Genomic DNA, 21,685 nt, shown 5'->3' on the forward strand with positions numbered 1-21,685 from the left:
TAGCAAAACTGAGACCAAAAGCAAAACTTTGCTTCTCAAAACAACCTCTTAGGAACCAACTAGCAGAGGACTGGCCAGGTCAGGTGGACTTACAGCAGAATCTCTAAGTGGATGCTGAAACGGAAAGTCCTATAAACAGACCCTAGCAAAGGTAAACAGCCTGATGGCCTTTGGATGTTTTGGACAACCCTAACCCCAACCATTCTTGCTGGGGCTGATTGGAACTGCAGCCTAAAGCATCTTAAGCCTATCTCTGGCCACAGAGGCAACACTTCCTTAAAATGAATAAAATGAACATTTGCATGAACATTCTGCCATTATCTGGAGACATGAGAGGGTGTGCAGTCCCACAGAATAGCAACAACCAATCTGTTCTAATTTCCAGATGGAATACGGAGAGGAGGGAACAGTATCTAATAAGGACGATTCTTTCCACGTGGCATATGTTGGAATTATGGGCAGATCATTTCATTTTTGAAGTAATATAAGGCAAAAGTGTGCATTCTTCTGGGTGTTTCTTTGTTCTTTAGAAGAACCCCAAGATCTACCAACCAGAGCCTGGTGCAAAGTGGAATGAAAGAATCCAAAGCCCGGGAATTTATCTGAAGTTTCACAACTGAATGGTACACTCAGTCCTTCCATGGAAAAGTTCACATCTGGTTAACTCCCTATCAGTAGCATAACTAGGGTGATGTGGCTGCTTGGGCTTCACCAAAGTGCATGCTTTTCCACTGGGCCACAGCAATGGCTGTAAGAGCTGTGGAGAGTTTGTTTTATGGTGAAACATGTGGTTATTTGTGGGGATGTGTCTCGTCCAATCATATTTATGTCAAAATACTACTATTACCACTAGCCTCAAAGGTTTTTGCACCTGCCCTTTTCTTGCAGCATCACTTGGAAACTCGAGCATGGAGCTACAGGGGGAAACGCAGCAGGGGACTGCCACAGACCCAGATGCCTCGCCTCTGATTGGCTGCTGGAATATCAGGAAGGGAGGAGTCAGCACCTCCAGAACCCCAGGTGAGGACAGGTGACTGCTGCCTCTGATTGGGTTTACCTGAATTTTAGGGGCTGCCACAGCTGGACCCAGCTGAAAACTTCCACCCTCCTCCTGGCTTTATGCCTTGCAATGTCAAACTGACTTTCACAAAGAACACATTTAGTTGCTTCTTTTGAAATTAAAATGCTGCACTTTTCCTTTCATCTCAGACAGAATGCCTAAAGGAAGGTATCCTGTTTCAGCCCCGACTGTTTACTGTGGATGTTGGCCATGCAGCCACCTAATCTATTGTTTTAATTATTTCCTTTTAAAGAGCCTGGAGGCATTAATAGATAATACAATTAAACCTGTTTCAATAGATTATTTTTTCATTATGATTATTATTTTTGACAACATAGACAATGACTGTACAAACATTGTTGTATATTACAAGATCATGAAGGAGAATTCCTCTTCAGATCTTCATAATGAGTACAAAAATTCTGTCCAAAACATGGTGAGATGGTGTGATCCTGGCATGGGTCTGTACCACCTCAACAGATCCACATTAAAAGCAGCCACATCTTGTGAAAGGGCTGTACCATTTCAAACTTCAAGCAGAAAACCATCACTTTCAACCCCCACATATTTCCTGCATTTATTATTTCTTTATTATAGGTATTCTTATGCCATCCTTATATCATATAGGGAAGATAAAACAACTGAATTAGGTAAAACAAAAACAAAACCCTAAAAGGCCACACAAACATAAATGTTTGGATTTTATTGAGTGTAACCTGTTCAGTGTGAGCTTGAGTGGACTCCGGGGGATGGTGGAGGACAGGAAGGCCTGGAGGAATGTTGTCCATGGGGTCGCGATGGGTCGGACACGACTTCGCGACTAACTACAACAAGCTGTTCAGGGAGCTAGCTGAATGAATGGTATCCAAAAATTTGTATAAATAAATAAATAAATCAAAGTGCCACCACCAGGAATGCCCTATAAGAATCTTTAATAGCAATCACAGCCACCCTCTTCAGACTCTTCCCTCCAGCAACCACCAACTGGCAGCAGCCATTCCGTCAGGCTGCAGCAGAGGGAGAGGAGGAATTAGAAGACTACCTTTGCATTATTTGAGAAGTCAGCTCCATCAAACTTTTCCATCAGGCTGCTCAAAAGATTGGAAAAAGCAGGGCCAGCAGCTGACAGATCAGCATTTCTGGTCCTCTTTTCCTGAAATCATTTCCATGACAACTGAATTGTTTTTTCCTCCTCCCTCCCCATATGTTTTCTTTTCCTGTCATGACTTGTAGCCTATAAGCCTGAGGCCAGGGACTGCAATATTACTGATCTTTGCAAGCTGCTTTGAAGAGTGGACAGAAAAAAGCTTAAACAAATAAAAACCTCCAACTATCCTGGCTTGAGATTTTAGTTTGTAGGACAAATGCAAATACATCAGGTATTTTCACTAATATAACCACATGCATTATTACAGCAGATTTACACCCCACCTGTCCTGCTCTTGCAAGGGACTCAAAGTGGTTTACAAAGGTCTTCTGTTCTCCATCTCATACTTGCAACAATAACCCTGTGAGGTGGGATAGGCTGAGTCAGTGACCATCCCAAAGTCACCAGGTGAGCTTCATAGCTGAGTGGGGAATCAAACCTGGATTCTCAAGTCTCAGTCCAACACTCCCTGCCACACTGACTCCATGGAATTCCATGTTCCTGAGTTTGGGATCTAGCTATAATACCAAGGTAAGAGCAGTTTTGCATTTTATGCTTCCTTTCCCCAAAAGCTCAAGCTCAAATGTAAAGAGCCCACATGTTTGTATCCTGTAGATCAGTATTTCATGTATAAAAAGGATACTTCTGTTTATTACTGACAAGAACAGGGACACTTTGCAGCAATTATGAGTTATTGGAAGCTCTTTATTCAATGGGAACCAGCTCTGCATGTAAGCCTGCAAACTCACAGTTAGAGATGCAGGAGACATTAATGTCAATGAGAATGTACCAAATTAGCACCACTCAAATTAATACGTAAACAGGAATCTAATAATTCTTCAGTATTCTCACTTTTCTGAATTTTGCAGTGTAGCCCTTTGGACATACAGCACACATAGCGATGGATATATTGGGGAAAATGTACACAGAATGGACATCTATTGAATACACTGCACAGAAATGTGTGTATTCATGAAAAAGGTATACCTGCCCTATTGCTGATGTCAGGCAAATTGTTTTGGAGAAAATTTTAGGAGAAATATATGTGGACATTCATGCAAATGCATGTATGTGGTATCAAACCAACGAAAGAATGGGAAGGAATGAACTGAGGAGTGGAAAAATGTGAAACGGAGCAAATGAAAATTGGCAGATGTGTCCATCTGTCGTCACAGTTGATGTAGAACCAGGAGTCCCCAGTTTGTTTCAATTTGGGATGTGAAACAGCTGTGGATTTGGATCCTTCTTGGTGGATTTGGATCTGGTGGATTTGGATGCCTCTTGGAAGGGAAGAACAAACTTCCCCTCTATCCAGGTTGCAACCCAACTTTCCCCTTCTCATTGGCTTTGAAGCATGAATTATAACCATTAGTGAGAGACAGTTTCCCTTCAAAGCTTGTTTAATGCTCCTCCTAATGAGTCTCAGCTTAGAAAGCAAGTTAAAAAAAACTCGGGGAAGCTTTTTTTGGAAGGTTATTTAAAGAGCAAGGATTTTTTGGTGGCTTGTTTGGAAAGAAAGAGCCAATAATTGTCAAGCATTCAATTTTAGCTTGAGGGCAAACCTTTGTAATTAGTTAATTGATTGCTCATGGATCAGGAGAAGGTGGTGCTGTTGACAACCCAGGCTGTCTGCACAGTGTGACAGCGGTTTGCAGGCAAAGAGAGAGCAACTGCTTGGGACATGATAAAACACCAGTCCTGTGCTCTTTTTGTTTCCCTAATATTTTGATAGGAATTCTGTTTATGGGATGGGAAAAGTAGCATTAATGATTGCAGCACCATCCTCTTTTGGAAAAGGGGAGGGACAAAAAGATGGGTGATGCTTTTCATCCAGGAAGTTCCAGCTTCAATACCTGATATCTTCAGTTTAGCAAATTCACCAAAAATATGCCAATCAATGACTGCCAGTTATGATTGCTAAATAGAATCTTCATCTTCAGAAGTATTACATCCCAAATAATGTGATGCTGAGAACAATGAACAGAGGTGGATCCTTGCACACATGCTGCCCTTATGGGCAACCTGCTGGCCATGATTGGAAACATAGTATCATAGAGTTTGATGGTAGCTCAAAGGTCATCTAGTCCATCCCACCGCTGGTGCGTGAAATTCATTGCTATAGCAGCCCTGTTACGTGGGCATCCAGCCTCTGTGTAAAACTTCTAATAAAATGGAGTTCACTGCCTTTCAGGGAAGTCCCTTCCTCTGTGAAACTGCTTCCACCATCAAGGCATTCTTCCAGAGACTTGGTCCAGTCTATTCTCTTGTAATTGAGCCCATTTTTTGGGTGGTACCCTCTGAAGAAACAGAAAATGGATTTGCTCCATCTTCCCTGGGACAGCCCTTGAAGATGGTCACCATGTTGCCTCTAAATGGTCTCTTCTCCAGGCTAAATATAACCAACTCCTTGAACCCATCTTCACAGAATATGGTGCCCAGAGTTGAGTACAGCACTCCAAGTGAGGTTTAAGCCAGGCAGAAGTGAGCAGTAGTATTTCTTTATATATGTTGTTGTGACCTAGAATGGAAGTAGGTTTTATTACATGCACTCAATTACATGCTGACTGACATGCAGCTCATGGTTTAGTAAACTCACAATGCCCTTTTCACATGTAATGCTGTTAATCTGGGTATCAATCTGCATTCATTCCTCCATGCTGGAAAGGATGCAGGATGGAATCTTAATCAGATCTAGCAGGTCTTTTCAGATGTTCCTCTAGGGTTGCCATGTGCAAGGCTTGGGGAAAAATAGCTGCCTGGGGTATGGTTGCAGGTTTATTCCCCAGCATATCCAGCTTATAAGAGGTAGGGATGTATGGACATTATAAAATGCATTCTATCTATGTCACAGATGGTCAGAAACCCTCTGTTCCATATCTGTCCATAGATGGGATTGGATTCTGTGCAAAATGCATTTGCATTCATTTGTACACATTCTGAATTGCAGTGATTCACGCTCCTGAATACGTGCAAATTTAGTTATCAAAATGTTTATGGTGGGGAAATACACATTTTTTATCCTTGTATTTTATGTACTTTTGATAACTAACTTTGCATAAAATTGCATATTTTTAAATGGTTCTTAAATCTGGGGACAAGATGCTTCACTGAAGAATCTCTAAGTCAGTTTCTTATGAATTCAGGCTCATCTGAGTCTGTTCTGGATCTCTCTAACATTGCCAACCTCAGGTGGCAGGCTTAGAAACTCTCCAGACCATGACTCTGGAAATCTGATGCTAGATGGATCAGACAAGCTTGGGCTGGAAAAAGCAAAGGCAAATTTTCTGACTTCCCGGTTCATTGATTGAACAGTTTCTTTGATGTCCCATAGCTCTAATAAGCCATCACACAAGAGTTCCCTTGATCAAAGGATGTTCTACTGGAAGCACAGCGAAATCTCTGGTAATTCACAATTAGCATCTACCCATGGGATTGGTAAGAAGCAAATGCTAGAAAATTCAAGGAAGGTAAATAAGCATTACAAAAATTGCATTGCTTTTAGGTTCTTTCATAGTAACCAGGTAACCTCAAAAACTCAACCTTATCTGCTTTCCTCCTGCTGGTGAGATCTACCTGAACTCTCAGCAGAAAAATGGTCTTGTTTGCATTTTGATGTGAATTTACCTAATTTCCCCTGATTGACTACTATGTAGACCAAAATTCAGTTGTACTTCCCTGAATTTTGCAGAGAAGACCTCCAACAAAAATGCACTGAAATATTTAGATTAGCAAAGGTAACACTCAAAACACAGCACAGGCAGAAAATTGATTGCAAAAATGGGTATACTAAGCAAAAATGCATGTATTAGGAAAACTGTGCAGTAAATAATTACTCTTTTATATGAACTTTTTGAACTTCTCAGTATTCAGGATGAATCAAACTTAACACTGGAGAAATCCTCCAAAGTCTGAGACAACCCAAATTTAAGACTGGAAAAATAAACTGGGACAATCCAGACTGGCATATTTGTCCATCCCTATTTCTAAGAGGAAGAGATACCTGAGACTTCTAAAGTCATGTTCTTTCCTCAAACTATCTGCTGGCAACGCCAATGGTCCTGCCGCAAAACCAGTATTAAAAACAATCTCATCAGGGTTGAGGCAGCTAGCATTTGGTGTCTGATGCTGTTTTTAATAATAGTCTTTCCAATACGCTTGCTATACGAGTGATGCATTCATTTGAAAATGCATGCTTGGCTTTGGTAATGCGGTGCTTTGCCTGGTGGTACAGAAAACCAGCCCCAACAGCCCTGACACTGCCTGTGGAAGAGAAAGAACAAGGTGAGCAGGGTGCAGCCCCTTTTCTGCCTCTTAAGCTGAAGACGTTTGTTTTCAGCCTGGTCGAACATCCTGGAATGGTCTAAGATCATTAGACCTGAACTGGGCCTGCAAGTTACGATTATGCTGCTCACTTTGATTTAACTCTGTTCCAAACTGCTAGTCATTGGCATGTTCCACCTCATTATTTTAATAAACACTGAAGGTCTTTACCATGCACAAGCCGCACATGCATCCAAACCATGGAGAAAAGCATTAGATTACAACACAGAGTTTTAAGATTTAGCTGAGTGACTAAACCCATATGTTATCCTGTTCTATTATCATGTAAGCGATCACCCATTCTATTTCTCCCTGTAGTGCTATAATGTTTAATAAAGTTGTTCTCTAGTTGGATGAATCTCATTGTTAAGACGTGGGGGGAAAATCAAGAACTACAACGACTTTTGTTAGAAGAAAAATGCACTGTTATCCTGACAGGAGGTTTTTTCCCCCCCTTTCTATTTTATGTTCTGATTCTTGAGAGATACCTCAAACAGTCTACTCTACATCTGGGAGAGAAATGGTCATAATCTCACAGAACATCTGTTTTCTTTCTGTTTCCTGCGCATCTCTTCCATAAAGATGCTTTTCAGAATCTCATCTGTGTTATAAATCAGTTGGCACATTTAACATTACAACAAATATTCATGTAATTATTTAGGAAAGCTAGGGCAAAACACAAACAAAAGGGAAACTGTGGGCAACCGTGTGAAGATCCATGGTGAGAACAGAATGCCTGGCTAGCTGGACACTGGTTTGACCCAGCAGGGCTATGCTTGTGTTCTCATGAAGGTCCCTACCTTTCTTACGATAGCCACAGACCAAGATCCTTCCTGTAAGAACTACCAGATAGAAACTCTTATGCCGTTTGGCAGTCAACCATGTGAAATGACCAAGCTGTTGGAGAAGTCTTTTACACCACTGAATAATAATGCTGCTGTTGCATGCAGCAGGGTCTACCCAAACATCTATGCCACAAACCATTGCAAACTTTATCGTTAGGAAAACGGTAATGAGAGGGAACAAGAGGAGACAGGGAGAAAGAGATAAAGGATTGGTTGTGGGAACGCCTATAGGAGGGATGCGGTGGCGCAGTGGGTTAAACCGCTGAGCTGCTGGGCTGGTTGATCGAAAGGTCGACAGGTTGAACCCGCAGACGGGGTGAGCTCCCGTACTCTGTCCCAGCTCCTGCCAACCTTGCAGTTCAAAAGCATGCAAAGGCAGATAGATGAAAAGGTACCACTTCGGTGGGCAGGTAACAGCGTTCCGTGCTCTTCAGTGTTTAGTCATGCCGACCACATGACCACGGAGACTGTCTGTGGACAAACGCTGGCTCCCTCGGCTAGGAAATGGAGATGAGCACCGCCCCCTAGAGGCAGTCATGACTGGACTTTAATGTCATGGGAAAACCTTTACCTTAGGAAGGCATATAAATGGATAGATATTTTTAATTTCAGAGTGAGAGCAATCAATGCCTCTTTCTGAAAATTATGCTTAATTTTGTTTAGACATGCCTTTCCTCCATCCAGGTCACATGGCTTTGAGCATTTTGCATGGTTCCATCTTTGGTAAGCCATAGTTTGCCATGTTGCCTGAGCCTGGAACAGTGATTAAACTGTGGTTAGTTTAAATGTGCCAGGATCAGAAACCATGATTTGAAATAGGCTTGTTTGAAATGAAACATAGTTAAGGATAAGCATAGTTTGGCAGGTTTCAATGACATTGCAAGCTGTGCATAATGAAAGATAGTTTCCCAAGCAGAGAGTGGTGGGTGCCTGTGACCCTGGCTGAAGGTGGGGAGACAGGGAGGCAAGCCTTGTTTGCATCTTGCTAAAGCATAGTTTAGTGTCAAACCTCAGGTCTACAGGTCAATTCTGGCCCATCTAGTCTCCCAATCCAGCCTGCCAGATTTCCAAAATGACTCTGGATTACTCATCATCTAGAGAAAATAATATCTTTTTTAGGTATATGTGAGCTACCTTGGATTAGGATTGGGATGAATTTTTGTCCCCCAAGCCCTGCAGAAGCAACACCTTATGAGACTGCCATTAGAAAAAGTTGCATGCAAAAACAGGTATATTAGGGAAAGATGTGGATGAAAATTAAATTAGGAGAACCATGCAAATTATCTCTTTGCGTGTGTTTAAATGACAGATTTGGTCAGAACAGGGTTATGGCAAAGTATATGGGAAACTGGCATGGAAGGTATGTAGGCGGATTGGACCATCTTTGATGCTTTTTGTGTCTAGACCAGAGACCATAATCAGCTAGCCCGAAAGATTTGGCTGCCTGTGTGCAGGTATCTATCTCTTTGTCCCTCTATCCATGGCATATTTATGTTGTGTTTTTATATTTGCTTGCTTTTGAAGCAATCCATTTGTCTGATCAAACCCATTTCGAAATTAGTTCCACAAGGCACAGCACTTTTGGCGATTCCTATTAAGCAGTTTTGTAGGAACCATTGCATTTTGTCAGGAAAGCAATGCGAATTTATATTTAAGTAATATACAGATATACTTGATGAATTGCCACAATTTTTATGCACACAAGTTCATGTCGCACACTGCCATTGCTCACTCCTAGCAAGCCAGATAAATTGGGGAAAACATGAAAGAAACTTCCATTCCAAGTCAAGCTATTACACAGATAAGTCCTCAAGGGACTTTTTACTGGTATTTGCAGACCCTTTCCATTCTATTCTACATGGTGGAAGAGGATTCCTTGGGGACAGCAAAATCACTCAACTCCCTCCAAACTAAACAACTGACAGACAATTTGAATCTCTGCCTGGCATTCCTGCAAGCTATTAGGCATGAAGGACTACTTCGATGCAGTTGGTTCTATGGCAAAGGCAAAGGATTCATTTACTGAGGCAATCTAGTGTGCCCCGTCTCCAGAGCTTCATGCTGAAAGCGCCATAGATCTCAGAAAGGCTGTTTTAAAATGCCTGAATTAGGATTAGGAAGTGACGAGCCCCCATGTTCAGCCTGGTTTACATTTTGTCCACGTCTGGTGGAAAACACTGACTAAGATAAGTCTTTGGGAGTGGCATTTCTGCCTTTGGGAATCCAGTAAGCGATTAATGACTGGGCAAGGGGGTGTAGCCAGGGGATGGGGAATGGCTGTTTTGGGAACTCCCGAGGTCACATGGAGAGCTCAGGAAGGCTGGATTTGGTGCCTGGATTTGCAGTTCCTCAGCCCTTTCACAGCTTAACCCATTTAGAAACAAACATTCCTCTTACCTGGAAGATGTGGGGATCTCCTACCTTTAAAAAAAGACTTGAATAAGGGACTTGCTGAATGTGTTGAGTTGAGGTTTTGCTCCCTAACTCCACACTACCGTCTTAAAAAGCATGGATTTCACTGGCACCAATATCCAGATGCTTTGCTCATTCAATCGTCCTCTCAAGCACCTTCTTTTCAAGCACCTTCTCCACAAAACCTAGGACCTAATCTCATTCCTATTTTGCTAGCTACTTTTCAGTCTGTGCCATTCAGTCCTAAAGCAATACATTTAAGATTCTGCATCAGTTTCGGAAGTATCAAAAGAAACAATTACATAAGAATTCACATACTTTTTCAGATACAGTTTTCCCTAAAAATGGCTTTTCTATGCAAATCTGTTGTATCTACTTCCAGTGTTGCTGCAGGATTAAGATCTGAGCACTATGTGAAGAGCATTTTCTTTCTGAGTTTTTTGCTACATATCTCCAGAAGGCACAGTGGTATAATGAAATTATAGAAATCCAGATGTGGAAAAAGTATTTTTGTCCACTTTTAAAGTAATACTGCATTTTCCCTGCTTTAAAAAACAAAGCAAACAACAACAACAATGAAAAAGCTGTCACCAAAAATGTTCTTCAGATGTTCTCAGCTGAAGAACCCATGTACAAGTGTGGGCAGGGAATGACAAGCACACTGAAAATACCTTCCGTAGGAAGGATGGTATACAAGCTGTGTGCAGCTTTCCCTAATATATACATGTTTGGATGCAACTTGCCCTAATATACATATTTTGAAGGCAATTTTTGAGCCAATTGTTGCATTATAAAATGTGGGGATGTGTAGAATCTGAAAGATAGCTGTTCTGATTCACATATTAGCCCATAATGTAATACTTCATTAGGGCTGAAGCCTGGTTCCTCCTCCATTATCAGTGATTAGACTAATTGTGCCAGAATCCCTTTATCTGGCTTGCCCGCAATGCTGCGGTTTGATTTCCTCAGAGCGCAGAGAGCTTTGTGCCCCATCTTACCCACTTGCTTGTAGCCACAGTAGTTTAGGAGATCAAGTGCTGCAGACAATATTTAGTTGTTCCTTTAATAACCGTCTGATCTCCCAGCAATACTTTAGAGGCACTGCCCTGCTATCTGAAGTTTAAAATATCAATAAACCTAAGGCTCGGTTGGGAGGGCAACCAAGCTGAAATATTGGCAGAAAGGTAATAACATTGCTGGGGTGATGTTTTCCATGATGATCACAGCCAAAAGAAGACTAAGCAAAGTGAAAACTTTGTTGGAGAAATGTTTTTTAAAAAGGAAACTGCTAACAATCTGTTCATTCCTGGCATGGTGAGATAAATCAAGATGAAAAGTAAAGGTTTCTTAATGATTTTGTATGTTGACACAAGCATTGTGCAGTAGGATCTCTGGGAGGTCCTTAATATGCTGGAAAAAAAAATAGCATTTTGTGCATTCATCCATTTTGTAATTAAGTGTAGCATCAGAGCATTTGTTATAATTACATCCCAATAGGTGTAATTTGCCAGGGAAAATCTAGAAATTTCTTGAGGTTGCCCAAGGATTTCTTCTCTTTTTAGATAAGGGAGTTTAAAGATGAAGATGAACACATCTTAATTTTCTATGTCAGCATCTGGGATGCAACACATCTTAATTCACTTTTTTCTGGATGAAGGAGGCTCAAAATTTGGCATGAGGCCCAGGATACGGACCTAGGAAAAGAGAGCATGAAGCAAAGCCCATCTGACCCATCTTGACTAGGACTGGGCTACAGGTCAAGAAAGCAGAAAAATGCTGGGGGAGGCATTCTACAAAGTTCAAAAATGCAAAAGCTGATGCTAAACGTCTGGTTCCCACTGCCATTGCAAGTGAGCACGACTTAGGACCAGACCTTCCACAAAGAGTTAAATCCTTTGTGTACTTTTACTCTGGTATAAGCACAAGGACCACAACTGTGCTCTGATCTGGATCCACGAATGGATCATTATTTGGCAGTTTAAATGGCAAACTAAGGGATACCAGTCTAGCTTGGAACTATAGAGTGGGGAAGAGTTAATTCCTGACCTATATTATTTTGTATTAGAGTAAACAAACAGTAAACAAACAGTTTTTAACATAATGTTTGCTTCAGCCTGACGTGTGTTAGGTGGCTAAGGAGGGCAGTATGCAAAAGCACTAATGGCATAGGAAGCTGCCTTGTACCATCTTAGACCATTTGTCCCCGTTGCTTAATATATCCTACTGAACCTGGCATTGGCATGCCATGGTCCCATGGCAGGGGTCCCCCTCCCTGCTCATCACTTGCTGCCTGCTTGTGGTAGAGCTGGAGAAGCCAGGGGCTGAACCTGGCACCTGCAGCTTGCAAAGCAGGAGTCCCACCCTGGCCAATAGCCTCCTGTCCCCGGCGCTATCGAGCATTGCGGCAAGGGAGGGGGGAAGACCTTTCACCGGCCGCACCCCTGGGTCCAGTCCAAATAACCAAGGGAATTCAGTGAGAGAGAAACTCAGCAATTGCTGAGACCTCCCGGGGAAAGCCTGACCAATCGCTTTCAGAAGTGCACACAAGGCCGCTTGGATGAGACATCCTGAAATGTGATGCAATTCACATCACGCTTGGATTTGAGAAGAAGCAAAATATGACAATCGCTACAAAACAAACCCAGACACCCAGACAGGACAGGCATACGAAGCGTCTGGCAGCCGTGCTGACTAACTCAGCTGTGGTAGAAATTTCAGTTCAGCTTCACTGGCAACAGACATTTGCTGCCAGGGCAGTGGGCACTGTGAAATGAAAGCTGAACCATCAGCCCATGGATGAGCGAGTTCTGGGTATAACAGGCCATGCCATCTTGCTTCAGCATGGAAACTTACAGCCAGAACGAAAATAGACTACTGGTAAAGAGCGTGCCATAATTCAGGCACTTAGCTCGGCTGCATCTCCTTCCTTCAGAGGCCTCATAGGCTTTTTACAAATCTCAGATAGGGCCAGGGGTGTGTGAAGCTCTAAAGCTCGAGGTTGCTGAAGTTCTCCACATTCCATCTCAAAGCTTGTTCCAGTCTTAGTCCATCAGTTTGTGTGCTTTGTTTTTGTATAAAAATCCATGCAAATTCCCCATGCACTTTATTATTTTCCCATTGATTAAAGCATATTTGTGAACATTTTTCAGAGCATGCATTTTTAATAAACATTGATCAATGCATGCTGCTGATTTTTTTTTCCCTTCTGCAAATCACAGTGCAAATGTGTGGACTTTGATCACAGATTGTGTCTTTGTCTGTGCTTAGTTTGGAAGCTACAAACTGGATAATCCCTGCTAAAAAAATGAATTTAGATGAATTTCTTACTATTTTCTTATGGATGTTTAAATGCTTCTGTTGTCTAAGAGTCCTTATGACCTTAGTTAAATGCTCTGCTTTAAGAGAAATTCAGCTGTTTCTAGTATCACCAGAAAAGCCACTTTTCCAGCATTAACACACTCCAAGGCAGACTTGTGATACCCTGGACCTAGCCAACCCTCCAAGGTGTTTTCCTTAGGGCCATAACTTAACAAGATGATGGTTGGAGGGCCAAGAGAGAGCCTGGGAATTGCTGTGGAGTAGGTGAGGAAGCACAGCTGTTACAGAAAATTTAAATCCAAATCTCCTTGGACCTGTAGAACCACCTGCAACAGTAACTTCTCATAGGTGGACTTCTGCAAAAGGTTTGCCAAAAGCAACACTTTCTGGAGCCTTCAGTCTACCATAAAAATAAAGATCTAAAAATATTTGTGCTGGCATAAAGTGTTGGACTTTAGGAGAACTTTTCTCTTCCATAAAGCTCAGTGAGTAACTTTGGAGAGTCCATAATACTCAATTACTGACCTAGTACCTCTCAGGGTTGTTGTGAGGATAAAATGGAGAAGAGGAAGATCAAGAATGCTTTTTTAGGTTCCTTGCAGAAAAAAGTGAAATGCAAATACAAAAATAAATAAATATAATAAATAAATCATGGAATAAAAAACAGATTTCATAATTTGTCCATTCCTTTGTTAGGCCGTTTGCTGCCTGCCTTGCCCTTCATTAATTAACCCAACATCTGAAGCCGTGTAACTGGCTCATTGCACAGGCGAACTTTTGCTAAGTGCTCTGTTTTGCATCCTTGGCCAGTTCAGCAAAGAGTTAAAATGTTTTATAACACCCCAGGAAACCCATCACAGCAAAAGCAAGATAAGACCAAGTCTTTTCCTTCTCCTCTCCTCTCTGTTCAATTTGCTGCAACACACGAAGCCCAGAACCCTGCCTCTTCCACCTGCCTCCACCAATCCACTGGTCATCCAGCTACCCTGAGAAATCACATCTCTTCCAGACCAATCATTTTGCAGCCTGAATTATTACAAAGAGATTACAGGGATGAAATACTGTGGATGTTCCTTTCTCTCTGGACTCATACAGCCTGGGGAGGCAATTCTGCAACTCATCAGCAGCCATAATTTAGAATTAATGCCAGTACACCACTGTGGACAATCGGTACTCAGAGGATTTAATATAAGGCCACTTGTACTCAAACCTGTTGAGTACTTATTCCCTCGGAGAATCCTGGGGGACATAATTTTGTTAGGTGAGCTTAGGGACTGCAGATAACAAATGCTTTGCATCCTCAGGAAGCCGGAGTTCTCAGATCTTTTGGTATAAAATTGCCAGTATCTAAAGTAAGATAGACCTTGGAACCTCCACTGTTTGCAGAGAAAGTGTCTTTCTCCCTAGGAGAAGGTGAACCCCCCTGGCTCTGTGGCCACCTGTTGATCCAGCCCTGAAGTTCAAGAGAAGCCCACCCCCCCAACTGGGATCTTTGGGGAGATGACGGAGGGAAGGAGGAGAAACTCCTGTACTGGCCAGGAATCGGGCCATTATGAAATCTGGGGAGGGAAACTCCATGCAGAATTGCTTCTCATGAGATAAAAAGCATAGCAGGGCTGGACAAGGCTTTGCCCACATGGCCTGTCATTGTCTCAGGGAAGGCTGGGCAAACAGTCACACCCTTCCTGGGGAGCCCAAGGCACTGGTTGGTAATCTAGTAGAGGCTGGGAAGGACACTTTTCATGCTAATCTGATAGGCTGAGGGATTGACTTGCTTTTAACCTTCCCTTGAAACATAGAAACAGAGCGAGTCAGACAGGGGCTCCAAGGTCATCTAGTCTGACCCCCCACTGCAGTTGGCTCCATTCATGACATGCCTACCATGTGCAGAGGATTATACTTTCATACCTTGAACAGGATTATAAATGCAAGATGCACTGTTGTTGCATCTAGTGGCTGGTCTGGAGTGGGTGTGGAAACAAGGCCCATACGTAGGGAAATTGCACATTCAGAAGTAAGGTCATGGGGGGTCAGTAGGGAACCACTTGACAGAGTTTGGGCAACAGTCAGGGAAGAACTGTGCAGAAATTGTGGAAGTGTCAGTTAGGATGCGGAGGCTCAGCACGAACTGGAAGTTTGAAGGCCAAACCATGAAATGGATAGCCAGTCCAGTGGCTGCGAGTAGCCACGTCAGGACCCTGGACTTCCTTCTTCAGCCTGTTTATTATCTGTGTGATCAAATTAAAATTGAGACCAAGTTGTAACCCAAGACCAACATCTACCTTTTTCTTATTTAAACACAAAAGAGTCTTTGACAAGAAGCATCTTTGCACTTGGACAAAACCAAAATACATGTTTATCCCTTGATTAGTCACACTTACAGTTTACTATTCAGGGTTTGGCAAGTCTCATTGTCTTCAATGATTCTGCAGAGAGAAAACAAAAACATTAAGTTACTAGTCCTTATGATTGTGTCAGTTGAGTCCAGAGGGTATATATCAAGAAGACCTGGATTTAAGCTCCAGTCAATCTATGCCATGAGGATTAGCAAGGTAAACAGCATAAAGCAGCTTGCTTTAGAAACAGACTAATCCACTTATGCTTGGAATTCTGAAGGGAGACAATGGGTTCAGAAGATGATGGTTCTTTGACCAGCATGATAATTCACCCTCCTTGCTTGACATTCATTCGTGTTCCCCTGTGTGTGCACATATATGTCTGGACGGGGAGCCTGAAGGACCAGAAGCAAAGTAGGCACATGGTCTTGGCCAGAGATGCAGAACTTTTTTCCTGGTGGTGGGTGGATGCTCCCATCAAACTCCCTGTAGAACAAACCAGATCAGTGAGTGTGGTTGACTTTTTTGGTCCTGGCACAGTCCCTCTCCCACATCAGAGGGGATTCCTCCTGCAGGGGGAGGAAAAATGGAATGTGGGGGAATCCCTGTTGTGATTTCTGACTTAGATCAAAGGGAACCATGGTGATTGCCTTAGGTTAGGAATGTATAACATAAAATCAATTCCAGCACCATTTGGTGGGTTATCAGGTACCTTTCATTCCATCTTCTGTACAATGATGGAGCTGGATTCGGCACAAAATTTGCAGAAGGATGTGCTGCTATAAACTTGCACTCCCCAAAATGTGCAGATCCCCTCAAAATGTGATTCTTATGCTTTAACCTATGGGGAAATGCATATTTTTTGTTGGTTTGCTATTTTCTATAGGTTTCTAACATCAGCTGTGTGTAAAACAATAGAAATGGTCTGCAGATCCATGGAATCAATGTGACTGGGGACAGCTGGTCTATTGCAGATTCCACAGGAGAGATTCCTAGACAAAGAAGAGACAAAGATGGAGGTGTTTGGACCAGTGGGCCGGTTCATAAAGAAGCAGCTTCCTGTATTCCTGTGTCTGCTAATGCCACATATGGTTCAGGTAGAAAACTGCTATACATCAGCTCAAAGTGGGGGTCCATCCAATTTAGAAGTACCGACTGCAGGGATGGCAACACGTGCCTTCTCTAATTTTGACCCTTTGGGCTGCACTCCACAGCAGCTCTGGGAGCCATTTTAAAATGGCTCATTCTGTAGCTCTTTCCCATTTCTGGCTCTCATGGGGTATGTATAGGTGGCCTGTGAATGGAACGAACGCTGAAGCACTCCACTCTGCGTTGACTGCGGGTGGTTCTCCACTGGCATGGGATCTTGTGGAACTCCACTGGGTCTTTCCCACCACACATATCCTGAACAGGAGGCAGAAGCAGAGGTGGCCTGTGCCCCCCCCCCCCCGCAGATAAGGGCAGGTCGCGTTCCAATGGAGCAAAGCTCAGGGAACCAAGAATCAAGGTGGATGCCAGGAAGTACTTCTTGATGGTTAGGACCCCAGGGTATGAAATAGGCTTCCACAGGAGGTGGTTGAAGCCCCATTGGTGGGGCTGTTTAAGGATAGGCTGGAATGCACATGGTAGGCATGTCATGAGTAGAACTGGCTGGAGCCTGGGGTCAGAATAGATGGCCTGGGAGACCCCTTTTGACTCGCTCTGTTTCTATATTCTATGTTTCTATAGTTGGCATGCGATGCTCCCTGTGTTGAGCTATAGTCCTTTCTCTTCTCCATGTACTGCCACAAGTCAGCTATATTAGATTGTCTCCTCAATAAAACCAATAAGGACAATAGAACAGAAAATAGATATTCTCAGTCTACTTAGGTAATATAGCTTTTCTTTCTCTCTATTAGATAACAGATATTCCCTGACCACACAGGATGAGTCACCTCAACAGAGGGCGATGTGCCTCTCTTTTGTGCACTGAGGTGAGAAGAAGATACAAATGTATGATTCAAGGGGTGGAAGAAGAAGGCAAGCCATGCTGGGCTAGACCAAAGCTCCCTCCGGTTCAGCATTGTGTTCCTACTGCTGCCAGTTGTGTGTCTTGGGAAGCCCACAGTGTGGGCACAAGAGCAAGAGGACACCACTCTTGTTGCCCAGTTCCTGGACCTGGGACCTCCACTACTGCTTGACCTCCACTACTGCTTTCAGGTAGACCTGGTGGCCAGCAGTGCCTTCTTCTTCAGCTGTGGTTGATTTATCAAATACGGTCCTACCTGGACAGACAGAGTCTAGACACAGTCACCATGCTCTGGTAACCGTTCAAGTGGACTACTGTGGTGCACTCTACGTGGGGCTGCCCTAGATGGCAGTCCGGAGACTTCAACTGGTACAAAATAGGGCAGCACAACTGTTGATGTGAGCAGGAACACACACCCATGTGACAACAATACTTCACCAGTTACCAGTTGAGTTCCAGGCCCCGCTCTAACATAGAAAGGCCTAAACAGTTTGGGACCAGGGTAGTTGAAGGACTGCCTGCTCCCATAGGTACCTACTCCAAAACCCTAAGATCTGTTTTGGAGGCCCTTCTGAATGAGCCATCCCCCAAGGAAGTAAGGAGGAAAGCTAATAGAAGGGGGCCTTCTCAGCACTTGCTCCCCACTTGTGGAACAGCCTCTCAAAAGAAGTTTGCCTGGCACCCTCGCTACAATCTTTTTGGTGACAGGCAAAAACTGTTTTATTCTCTAGGCATTGTAATAATTGATTTTATCTGCATAATTTTAAAGCTGTGTTAATATGAATAGTTTTAAATTAATGTGTCCTCCGCTGCTTTCCTTTATTGTTGCCTGTATATAGTACTTTCAATTACTCTTTTTATTGCTATTATATGCTTTATGGATTGTAATCTGCTTAGGGCGGCTTTGGGCTGCTTCAGCAGACAATGATAAATAAATTAGTAGTATATATGGAGCAACAGACAGCTTTGTCCTTGTGAGAAGAGAATTGCCCCAGTTTTGGACAGAACCCTGCCATCTCAGGTTCCAGGTCTCACACAGTCTTGGAAAAATTTGAGATGACTTGCTTTACAAGACAAGAATGTTCATAAGGTGATGAGGTGGAAGCCACCTGAAGGAGCTCCTCAGCTCATTTTTGTTTTAGTGGTTTTTATCAAGCATCAGAAAATGCAACTCTCTTCCTGTCAGTTATGATTTGGCTGAACAATCTCCTTGAAAAAGAAAATGGCTGTACAGAAGATTCAGCACAATGATGGGCATTTAATTTATAAATGTTGGTATTGGCCACATCAATTTACCTTCAAAAAAGTAATTTTGGCTTCAATTTAAATGCAATTAACATTAGCGAAATGAGAGAAAGAACATGTGCTTTGATGGTCAGAGCATTAGATGCATACGTAATATGTTGGAAACTCTCCTTATGCACAGAAATTATAATAATAAGGGAGTGTGAACCCAGGGAAGCTGTCAGTGAGCTGAATTGTTTGTATAATGAATCAGCTGATAAACAGTAAATATTATAATAAGGCCATGCAGATAATATGGAGGTGCCTCAAGAATGACAACAATCACCAGTGGAAAAAACCCAGTCCCTTAAATGTATTATCTGATTAGAGGATGGATATTTAGAGCATATGACATAGCATGGAATATTCTCTGATGGATGTTTGCTCTAACCTACCATGGAAATGGTTGCATTTCCCTTAGATAATCAGTTCACATCCAGCTCCGGCATCCAGTTTCACACCTGGATGTCCAGAAACACGTGGCCATCACCAGGTGTATTTCTGCACAGCACAGGCCTCGGAGAGGAAGCAAATCTTGTTTATTTATCTATTATTGTGAGCTGCCCCGAGGCTTCGGCGATGGGGCGGCATAGAAGCCTCCTAAATAAATAAATAAATAAATAAATCTGGATCTACTACATAGGGGACAGATCTATCTGTCAATTCAGGTTTCTTTCAACTTCTAATTTTTCCAAGCTTAAGTTGAAGTCATCTTGAATGCTGAAAATTTTTCTTAAAAGTTTACATGAACATTCATAAGCCATTTTGTACACATTTTTAAAATACAGGCATTTTTGTATGCCTTTTTGCATGATATATACTTTTCCCCAAGCACATTTCCTAAAACAGTGCATTTTAGGGAAAGTTAAACAATATTTTCCTGAATATATGTATTTTTGACTGGGCAATTCCTTTGCAAAATTTGGAGAAATTTGAATTTTGAAGGATAATGGAGTTTGTGTTGACATAGTGCTTTGGAAACACATAATTCAGTGATGGGGCCCCCTGAGCCCTAGACAGCATCTAAAAGGTACTAAGACTTTTCGAAGACTGAATTCTGGTGTGGAACAAGCAGTTCCAGATTCCAGTTCCTTCTTGTCTTGAACGGGCATCCACACCTGGAGTGTCCTCCTCCCTCTTGTAGCCTGCCCAGAAAGAAGCACACTGACTTTACCTATAAGGTTCCAGGAGGGACTTTGGAGAGGGAGGGTTCCCAGAAGGCAAGAAGGAGAGGAGAGGAAAGGAGAGCAGAACTGATGGGATACCACATATCCCAGTGGTGCCTGCCCCATTCTCCATCCGCTGACAAAGCGCTGCAGTTACCACTGTTGCTGGTGCGGTCATGTTGCATTTATAACTGCATTCATATTCTCCCTTTCTTCCTCTTGGAAGGGCCTCCTCTCCATTTTATCCTAACAGCAAGGCTAGACTGGGAGTCCATGACTGGCCCAAAGTCACGCAGGGACTTTCATGGCCAAACAGTCATGATGCCACAGTTGACTAGCTGCTCTGAAGAGCTTCATTTCTGAACTGCTCCCATTCTGAATAGACTGCCCTGAATCCTCAGAGGTCAGAGGTCTATGGGCAGCCCGACTGGATTGCACCGCAACTTTGCATGAACGTGTGGAATGAATGAACTTCGTCCCCATCCCTGGAGTCTACCCTTACTGAAGGTCCTTTAGACATTGCTAGGCTAATGCAGAAACAGATGCAGGTTAAATGTGATCAAAATATGCCTCTTCTGCAAAGAAGAAATTACCTATTCAGCAGGAAGGAATCAAAATAGGCAGGGGCAAACATTAGACTTATTCAGTGGCTTTCAAATGTTCTCTAGTCTGGCAGGGATCACGTGATGCAAAGAGCTCCTGCACCTTTAATAGTGCAGCAGATGCTCCAGTTGCTGGGGAACATGGGTGGGAGGGTGTAGTTGCACTTATGTCCCTCGCGTGGGTAACTGGTTGGCTGATGAGTGAACTGAACATTGGAGTGAATGGTCCCTTGGCCTGATCCTGCAAGGCTCTTATAATCTTAAGAAGCTTTCCTCAGCCTGGTGGCCTACAGATGTTTTGGACTACAACTACCAGCAATCCCAGTCACCATGGACAATGTGGGAATGATGGGAGCTGTAGGCCAAAACACCTGGAGAATGCCAGCTTGGGGAAGCCATGCTAGAAGCTTTGCTTAATTCTTTTGTCTTGTGGACTGTGACATTCTTTCTTGCGCACAACCAGTGAGAGCAAAAGACCTCCCCTATTTCTGGTTGTTCAGCCTTTTTCTCACCCCTAAACTATCTGATAGATTTTAAAGGAATCGTCTCTCCCATTTAGACAATTGGATTTCAAAGGGTTAAAGGCATGAATGCTGTAATATACACCAATCAGACAAGAATCTGTCTATTTGGCAATCAAAAATAAGAACCCTCATTCACATTCTGAACATCTCAGGTTGCATACAGAAGGGTGAAGCAGTTTCACTGTGGCCAACACGAGACCTTGTTAATGAAAAAGTCACAGCTCAAGATATGTATTATTGCACTCTGCATCATCGTCACCGGCGAGAAAATGTTGGAAGCAGATAGCCTTATCTTCCAACTTCAGTCCCTTATACATATGCAGCTTCAACCCAAACTCATCCATCATAGAATCAATAACACTGAACTATCCAGTTATGAATCAAGCTACTCTGTGTGATAAAAATTCCTATCTACAAAGTACAGGTTTAGCATATATACCTAAAAGTCAATTTCTGGGTCACATAAAAATACATCCTATATTAGATCCAATGGCAGATGCAAGTGGCTTTTGCAACAAAATGTAGCCATGCGATGCACCCCAGCTCTTCCATGCCCCATTCCTGAATGCACCAGTCCACTCAACCCTCCTTGGATTTCTGGCCTGGTGCCATTCCTCAAGGTAGCCAGCATTCTGTGCCCTCTGAGCATGTTCAGGCATCACT

At 42.8% G+C, this 21,685-nt stretch overlaps 1 protein-coding gene across 2 annotated transcripts in view; it reads right to left on the bottom strand.

The window, feature by feature from the left end:
* The window catches only part of KCNMB2 (potassium calcium-activated channel subfamily M regulatory beta subunit 2), a 210,474-nt gene that overhangs the window by 169,654 nt on the left and 19,135 nt on the right, over positions 1-21,685 (bottom strand). Inside the window, exon 2 of one of the 2 annotated variants that reach the window (XM_044434612.1) lies at positions 15,484-15,528. The gene's annotated coding sequence lies outside the window, so the exon portion shown is untranslated. Of the gene's footprint in view, positions 1-15,483; positions 15,529-21,685 lie in introns of those variants that run through there. The other variant, XM_044434611.1, reaches the window with a different exon arrangement.

Source organism: Varanus komodoensis, unplaced genomic scaffold, assembly GCF_004798865.1.
Source record: "Varanus komodoensis strain SLA01 unplaced genomic scaffold, ASM479886v1 scaffold28, whole genome shotgun sequence".
NCBI lineage: Eukaryota > Metazoa > Chordata > Lepidosauria > Squamata > Varanidae > Varanus > Varanus komodoensis.